Genomic DNA, 9,288 nt, shown 5'->3' with positions numbered 1-9,288 from the left:
TTTGAACCCTTTAAACATATATTTTAAGCCTATTTTATCTATTTCTTTCATAACCCTTAACCATAGCCTATATTGTAATCTTTAAAAGTCTATTTTGATTAAATATGAATGCTCGAATTGAATAATCATATATTGAGCTAAGGTCTACTTGTAATAAAGTAATGAAATTACGCTGTCCTCATGTTTTAGAGATTGATGTGTAGGAGATATCACTAATGGATGAAGTAAAAAAAATAAAAAAGTGAAAAAGTAAAAAATGAAAATGGAAAAAATGTAAAATAAAAGAAAAGGATAACTCAAATTGAAAACCCAAAATGACAATTTGGGTAGAAAAACATTTGAGCTAAGAGTTAGAAGGGCAGTCAAATATATGAAAGATCAAAGACATCTAAAGATTCTTCAAAGCAGAGGTAAAGTTTGATGAGCTCAAAATAATTTTAAAAGTCAATGAAATGAGTTTTTGAAAAAGAATTCTAGATTAATGTTAAGAATTGTCTGAATATTTATTGTTTGGACATTGTTGTACCATTCAATACCATCCCTAGTGATATACTTTGAATTTATTCTTTTGCCCATTTATTTTTTACCAGACTCATTCTTATATTGATTACTTTTCACCCAATTCACCTTATATTCTCTTATTTTTGCATCCCCATAATAAATCGAGAAAATATATTATTGCATTATATTTGTCAAGAATTGAAATGATAATGAATAAATGATAATATTTAGAAAAGATTCATGCATTCTTTTGGAAAAGAAATTCAGGAGGCATAAAAAATGAAAAGATGAAAGAAACCAGAAAAGATGATTTGAAAAGACACATGGGATGCCAAGTGATGAATATGGTGATGAAGCCTATGAGTTGTCATCAGATTATGGAAATAATGAGGATCAATGAATAAATTTTGTTCTAAAATGGTTAGTGCTAAGAAGCTAAAAATAGAAAAGATGAGATGGTAGAGTCTTGAGAATCATATTACTACAATTAATTAGAATTTCGTGATATAAATGTTAGTAACATTTGCATTCCATGCATTGTGTTTGCATTTTTGTTTGAACAATACATATATATAATTTGGTGAATATTTAAAAATTTAGTTTGGCTATGCGCTTGCATCATGTTGTGAATATTGAATCAATGTTTAGAGTATGACTTTTATAGAATCTAGATTGTTACATTTGCATCATTAAGAAAATATTTGCATCATTATCATGACATTCTTTATATACAAAAGTTTGACTTGAATGAAAGATTGAGAATTTTCATGACAATTTGAACTTTTTGAGAAAAGCATTTTAAGATAAGGTTGGGAATCCTCGAATGGAAAATGTTTTATGGGGAAAACATTTAGAATTCTAAAGTTGTGGAGTTTTTTAAATGAGCATTTTTTATGTTAAAAATGATAAGAATCTTCAAGTTTTGAATGAGAATCTTTGAGTTTTAAAAAAAAAATCTTTAAGAAGTTTTGAATGAGAATATTTGAGTTTTGAATGAGAATATTTGAGTTTTAAATAAGAATCTTTAAGAAAAATTATGACAATATTTTAGTTTTAAATGAAAATCTTTGAATGAAATTTTTTGAATGAGAATATTGAGAATTTGTGTGAATCTCCAAAATTTTTTGAATCCAAATCTTTGAAGTATTATATGTGAATCATCAAAAGTTTTCAAATGAAAAGCTTTAAAATTTTGGATGTGAATCCCTAAATATTTTGAATAAGAACCTTTGAATTTAGATGTGAAACTCTAAAATTTATCGAATATGAATATTTGAACTTGATTGAGAAGTTTTGAAATTTTGGATGAAATCTTAAAGTTTTTAAATAAGAAATATATGATGTAAAGCACTAAAATTTTTGAATGAGAATCTTTAAAATTTGGGAAGTGAATCCCTAAAGTTTAAAAAAAAAAATCTTTAACTCTTGGGTGTGAATCTCCAGAATTTGAATGTAAATCTTTAAATGTTGGATATGAGCCTTGCAATTTTGATGTAGATCATTAAATTGAACTTTGGATGTGAATTTCTTAAATGCAAATTAAAATCTTCAGAATCAAATTCTTACGAATCTTTATCCTTGTGAAACTGAAATTTTGGTAATCAAATTCTTGCAAAATTGAAATTTTGTAAATCTAAATTCTTGCGAAGTTGAAAAATCTTGCTAAGCTGAAAAACTTTGTGAAACTGAAATTTTGATAATCAAAATTTTGTGAATCTGAAAATCCTTGCGAACCTGAAATCCTTAAGAATCAAATACTTGCAAGTCCAAAATCCTCGCAAATTTGAAATTTTGCAAATCAAATCCTTGTAAATCTAAAAATCCTTGCGAATCAAATTCTTGCAAAATTGAACGTTACAAATCTTTGAATTGCGAACTTTTGAATTTTGAAATGGTGATTCATTGAATTTAATTTGAGAATCTTTGAGTTTCAACTTGCATTAATAATTGTCATAAGCTCTTGAATATTTCGAATTATGAATCTTTGAAGTTTTGAGATTTTGTAATTATTCTTAAGCTATACCTGAACATAATAGATGTCTATATCTTTGCACAATTCCTATTGCATAGAAAATATACAAAGAGAGACAGCTGTAGACACCTAATCTAGTCCATGATCTAAATCAATTGGGCTCAATTTAATTTCAAGGCCAAAGGCCCAAATCAATTGGGCTCAGATTTGATCCAAGCCTAATTGTCAAAATTATGTTTTTACTTTATTTATCTATATATATTTTTTATTTATCCTTTTTATTTTATTTTATTACTTACTTTATCTTGCTTATTTGTTGTTTATCTTTAATTGTATTTCCTTATATTTATCTAATTTTTTAAAAATGTATCTAGATATTTCAAGAAAAATGGATAATTGAAAAAAAAAAAAAGAATAGCCATAAATTAAAAAGAAATGGTTGGTGATACTATAGTTTTATTATGATTAAATTTAAAGTTAAAATTTTCAAAGATAAATTTTATTTTTTCATGATAATCCTAATTTTTAGAGTTGAAATCAATCTAAAATTCTCCTTATTATACCTTATAAATAGATCTTTAAATCACAGAACAAAAAGACAACAATCAAAGAGCAATTGGAAAGAAAAATAAAGGAAAAAGTGAGAGCAAGAGTTTGATAGTAATTGAGCATAAAATTCCAACGATCAATCCTAGAATCCAGCAACCTACACCTAAGCTAAGTTGAGTCACTTCCCAAGCCTTTCTAGCCAGTTTCGTGCCTGCAGTCGGGCTACACACACCAATTCAGCCAAGCTGATTCCTGTTTTGGTGTTTTTATTTTATTTATTTTATTTTGTTTATTTATCTTTAAAATATTTTTGCATGATTAAATTTTTTAAAAAAATTAGAGAAGAAAATTAAAAATAGAACAAAATTAAAAATTTATAATTTTTTTAGAATAAATAATAATTATCCAATAATGAAATTTTTAAAAATTATAAAAGGTTAATTTCTATAAAATTCTTAGGTGAGAAATTTTTTAAAATTTGTCCCAAATTGTGGAATAATTTAGATAAAATTTCAATAATGATAATTAATATTTATTTTCAATTTTAAAAAATAAAAATAAAAAACTAAATTTTAATAAAAATTTTAAAATTAAATACTAATTACTCAATAATGAGAATCTTAAAAATTTTAATTGGTAAATTTTTTAATAAATTTCTAGGTAAAAAATGTCTCTAAATTTACTCGAAATTATGAAATAATTTAGATAAAATTTTAATAAAAGTAATTATATTCTTTTCTAGACAATAAAAATATAACTTAAAATGTTGGTTGAAAATATTTGATAATTTATCCAAGGATAAGAATCTTAGATATTGCAAATGGTAATTTTTCTAAAAAATCTCCAAGTGAGAAATTTTTTTAAATTTATCTCAAATGGTGAAAAAATTTAAATGAAACTTCAAAAATAATTATCATATTATTTTTTTTTCCAAAGATTAAGAAATTAATAAGAGTTTTTTTCTAAATAGACCCAAATAGTAAAAAATTTAAAAATAAAACTTGTTAAAAATTCTAAATTGACCCAAATTGTGAAAAATTTAGAAATAAAACTTGTAAAATAAAAAAATTAATTTCGACGATGAAATTTTTTGTAATCACAAATGGATAATTATCTAAGATATTTTTGGGTGAGAAAATATTTTTAATTTGGCCTAAATCGTGGAAGAATTAGATATATTTTCAATAAAAAACCAAAAAAATGATTAAATCTTTTTACATCAATGAAGCCTCTTCAAGAAAACAAATAGGATTATGAATACTCTTAAAGTGAGAAAGTATTTTTATGAATTCTACCAGATTGATGGAAAAATATTCAAAATTATTTTCAATATTAAATTTAAGACCATTAGAATCAAGACTTTTAGATAATTTAAAGTAAAATGGTATCGTCCTTTGGATAGGCATATGAGGGTGCTATAACCTTCCCTATATGTAACCGAACTCTTAAACTTGGTTTTAATTAGTAGACCAGAGCCTCTTTTTTAGGAACCCTTAGTTAAGCTTAGGAGCTCCTTTGAAGAATAGATTCATTAAGTGGCTAATCACACCTTAATTAAAGATTAGTGGCAACTCTTTTTGTTAAGTCTAGCTATAGATTTACGAATCTATATGTTATAACAACTCTTTAAAGCTAAGTCAAGTGTCTTGATAGACTTTAATATCTTCTTGGCCAAATAGATTAAGCTTGTAAAGTTCAAGTTCTTGCAACTTTTTCTTCTCCTTTGCATGGCCGAATATGCTAGAGTCTTTGTGCAATTCATTCTCTTCATGGCTAAGCAAAGGAAGCATGTTTATCTTGAAATTTCACCTTGGCCAAATGTGGTGGAGTCTAAATGAACTTGGAAGTGCCTGAATATGGGCCGATATGGGTGGCATTGAGCTTACATGATTCGACTAAATGTGGTCCTTACATGTTTGCATGCATGGCTTGTATGAAAATGAATCTTGAGCTTGAAAAACCTATAGCCATGAAAACAACATGAAAAACATCAAAAATCATCTAAAATTTTAAATTTTAGCACCATTTTGACTTCTAAAAACTCTATATATTTTGATGTTATTACACCCTCACATTTGAATTTTTGCTTGTCTTCAAGTAAAACTTTAAATCAACAAAACTAAAGAACACTATAAATATCCTCAAAGTAAAAAATTATACAAAACTCATATCATGTACTGTAGCATAATACAAAGTTAAAAATAAATATAGAGTTACAAAAATGTCCTTCAAAAGCAAGCTTTTAATATCTTATGCTATTCATACATACAAATCTACTTAATCTTTAATTTATGCATATAACTCAAGCAAATAGTATGTAAAACATTTCATCACATTTTAATTAAAAGATAAAAAAGGCTTCATATGTTCACTTTCTCTATCCTTCTCCACTAATGTTAAACTTATATATTCAACTCAAGATCAAAAGGGTTTTTAGGCTTGTAATATAAAGCTTGGGTTAATGTAGGAAAAAGAAAATTTTAGGCTAAAAAACCTTAAGCTTACTTCTTTTGAACTTTTTTTACTTTTGAACAAGTGGGAGGAGCTCTTTTTGAAACTTAATTTGTAAGGCATCACTTTATTGCTTTTTGTATTTTTGACTTTTTTTAATGAAATACTAGCCATTTTTTACTTTTATTAAGTTTTGTTTTTGACACTTTTACTATTTTTTCTTTTATTCTTTTCTTACGCCTCTCTTTCTCTCAAATACAAGAATATATCCATAATACATAAGTAAGCACAATGGGTTAGATTAACAAAAGAAAGGATAATAATAATAAAATACAAGACTTGTTGGGCTTGTAATGTGGCTAAGATAAACAAAAAAAAAGATTAATATAAAGGCTCAAAGTAAGGTTACTAGGGATACATTTTCATAGTGTGAGCTTGAAAATGGCTCAAATGATCCAAAGAACTGTCTAAATCATCTCTTAAGTCAAATATAGTCTAGGATTTCACCTCAAAGGTTGAGTAAGTGAATTCTAGAACACTTATTCACACCTTAAATCTCATTCAAATCCATATCTTATAATCTTTCACAAAAATCATAGCATTTCATATAAAGAGAATAAAAATATATGCATGATAATCATATCCAAAGTAAAAACATGCTTATGAATTCTTTTCAAGTTTTCACTATATCCATACTTAAACTATATATCATACTTCAGTTAGTTTAAGAAAATATGTGCAATTTCAACTAAATGAATATCATAATGAAGTTTAGTGAGTCAATTTGGTTTAAAAGCAAAGATGGATCAAAGCTTTAAAAATCAAAAAAAAAATTTTCCCCCACACTTAGATAAAATCATGTGCCAAAAACTCAAAGAAAAAAAACACTTCCCAAAATTCTTTAAAGTTAAATATCTATAAGGCATCCGTCTTGCTTTTTTTAATCCCTAAAAAACTCAAACAAAAACATTAAAAATAGACCTATCCTAAAAGAAATCAAAGAAATAAAAAAAACATAACCATTAAAGTAGAAATTAGGTTACCTTCTAAGCAGCACTAGTTTTAGTCAAGCTTAACCATTTCTAAATCTATGTTGAATCACCTTACCCCTTAGAGGGAGCTTACTTCGTTGCTTCATTCTTTGTGGTATGACATAAATAGGCTTAGTTTGAAAAGGTAAACTAGCTTTCCTAGCAGGGATTATATAAACTGAACTTAAATTTTTTGAGGGGTTAACATTACTAGAGCTAGGGTTTGCTAAGTATTTTAGAGGTTCAGGAAGCTTATCTAATATGTTAGACTCTTTTTGGGTTTTAGGAAGCTTATCTAATATGTTAGACTCTTTTTGGGTTTACTTTAATTGCACTAACGCTTTCTTCATATCTTATCACACCATATTTTGCAGATATAAATTGTAACTTATTATGTTTAAGCCTAAGGGTAATGTTAGCTTTATAAACATCTATAAATGTTTTGGTAGTGAATAGGAATGGTCTTCCTAAAAGTAATAGAGCCTCATCATCCTCTATATCTAAGACAGCAAAATCCACAGAGAAGGTATATTTTTCAACTTTCACTAAGACATTCTTTAGTATCTTTTATGATAACTTAATAGAGTGATCAGCAAATTTAATGTTGAACTGAGAAGGTTTTAGTATTTCATAACCTAGTTGCACAAAAACATTCATAGGCATTAGATTTATATTTGAACCAAGATCACAAAAAAGATAAAAAAATTTTAACTTTTCAATTTTGTAAGGCATAGTAAAACTCCCTTAATCAATTTGCTTTTTAGATGAGAGTTGTTAAAGTTTAGGGTTACCATTATCTAAGAATGTGGCCTCTTTTAATTCCTTTAGTAGCTTCTTTTGTATAGGCCTTGGGGTAGGTAGTTTATATTAAAAAATTGCTTATACATTCTGGTAGTAATATTAGGCCTTAATTGAACTTTTTCTTATACCTTTTCTTTTTGAAGATCTTTTTCTAGTATCACATCTTCTTATTGGTTATTTTGGATAGGCTTACCTTAGGCTATCTCTTCATATTCAGGCTAAATGCTTTCTAGTAATACTTTCCCTACTTAAAGCAGTATTTACCCTTCTTAAAAAAACCTTTCAATATAGTCTTCTAGATCTTTTTCATAATCCATCTCAACATTCTCTTCTTTAGGGTCTTTCTCATAATTTTCAACATCTTTAAGGGCCTCTAATGTCATAGGGTTAAAACCTTTCAGGATTCTCTACCAAATCTTAAAATCTCTTCATTTTCCAAAATATCCTTCATTCCAATAAAATCAACTTCACATTGTTTTATAATGCTTGGTAGATTAACTACTATGGGTTCATCATCTTCTTCATCAGAATCATCTATCTTAACATCTTTCAAAGAATATATTACATTACATCACTCATTTTTTTAGCTTTTTGGACTAGTTTTAGTGTTACTAGACAGGGTACCTATAAGATAATTTATCATGGCTTGAGCAAGCTGACCTATTTGGTTTTTTAGGTTTTTTATTGTTGTAGCTTAACTTTGAATGTTAGCATTATTGGCTTGCATCAATTGGGTCAACATATCTTCAAAGATGGGTTCTTTTTCTTGAGGTGGATTATAATTTGGTGGATTGGGACAGTAATTGTTGTTTTAGCTATTGGTGGCTTGATGGTTTAGTTAGTTCCAAAAAAAGTTTAGGTGATTTCGCCATCCAGAATTGTAGGTATTGTTATAAGGATTGTTGCTTGGTTTGTTTTATTAGATGTATTACATTGGTTATATCCTATATTGGCATCTTTTTTAAGAATAGGGCCCTTCACATATGTCACAAGATACAAAAAGGCTTTGTATGACATTTACAAGGTTGGCTTGTGATTGGTTTCCTAGGGTTTCAATCTTTTTTGTAAGGGCAACTAACTGGGAGTTAATGGAAGTAATAACATCAATTTTAAATAAACCAGTAGACTTTTTACTTACCTTTTTTTCCATGCCCTACTGGTAATTATTGGCAACTATTTCTTATATTTGCTCATTAGCTTGCTCAAAAGTCTTACTCATTATAGCCTATTTAGCAGCTGAATCTAAAATGATTCTCATGGGTAGTGTGAGACCATTATAAAATATATGAATTTGAAGCCATTAGGGTAAACCATTATGTAAACATTTTCTTAGAAGCTCTTTAAAACTCCCATATCCATCATATAAGATTTCACCATCAGCTTGTAGAAAAGTAGTGATCTCATTCCTTAGCTTTACAGTCTTTACTAGGGGAAAAAATTTTGCTAAGAATTTTTTAATCAAATCATCCCAGGTTGTAATTGAATCAAGTGGTAAAAAAGACAACCAATTTTTTACCTTATCTCTGAGAGAAAAAAGAAACAATATTAGTTTAATTACTTCATCAGAAACACAATTAAAGTGAAAAAAATATCACACAATTTAGGAAAATTATAAAGGTAGAGATTTGGATCATCGCTTAGTAATCCTCTAAATTGTAGAGAAGTTTGGATCACCTATATAATCGAAGGCTTTATCTTAAAGTTGTTGGCTTGAATAGTTGGCTTTTAATGGATGGTTGAAAACCATCTACATTGGAAATTGCATAGTCCCTTAAAGTTCATTATTTGTATTTGTCATTGAAATACGTATAAGTGGTGTTAATTACTTCTTTTTTCTTTTTCTAAAGGTTCTCTCTATCTCTTGATCAATTGGAGCTAAGTCAATAATTTTGAATCTGCACATGCAAATAAAAAATGCAAAAAGAAAGTAAATAAACAAAATGAAAAAAGTTTACATTATAAAAGCTTAGGAATTATTTATTA

At 27.2% G+C, this 9,288-nt stretch overlaps 1 non-coding gene across 1 annotated transcript; it reads left to right on the top strand.

Moving 5' to 3' along the window:
* The first annotated feature begins 8,612 nt into the window (after window positions 1-8,612).
* Window positions 8,613-8,719, top strand: LOC149518516 (small nucleolar RNA R71). Its single transcript, XR_016343388.1, has one exon. It is a non-coding gene; the product is annotated as a small nucleolar RNA R71 (small nucleolar RNA).
* The last annotated feature ends 569 nt before the right edge of the window (window positions 8,720-9,288 follow it).

This window comes from Durio zibethinus, chromosome 6, assembly GCF_047325235.1.
Source record: "Durio zibethinus cultivar Kanyao isolate XHJ-2024 chromosome 6, ASM4732523v1, whole genome shotgun sequence".
Taxonomy (NCBI): Eukaryota; Viridiplantae; Streptophyta; class Magnoliopsida; order Malvales; family Malvaceae; genus Durio; species Durio zibethinus.
Note: the sequence above shows the minus strand (reverse complement) of the source record. Positions and strands in the feature narration are given on the sequence as shown.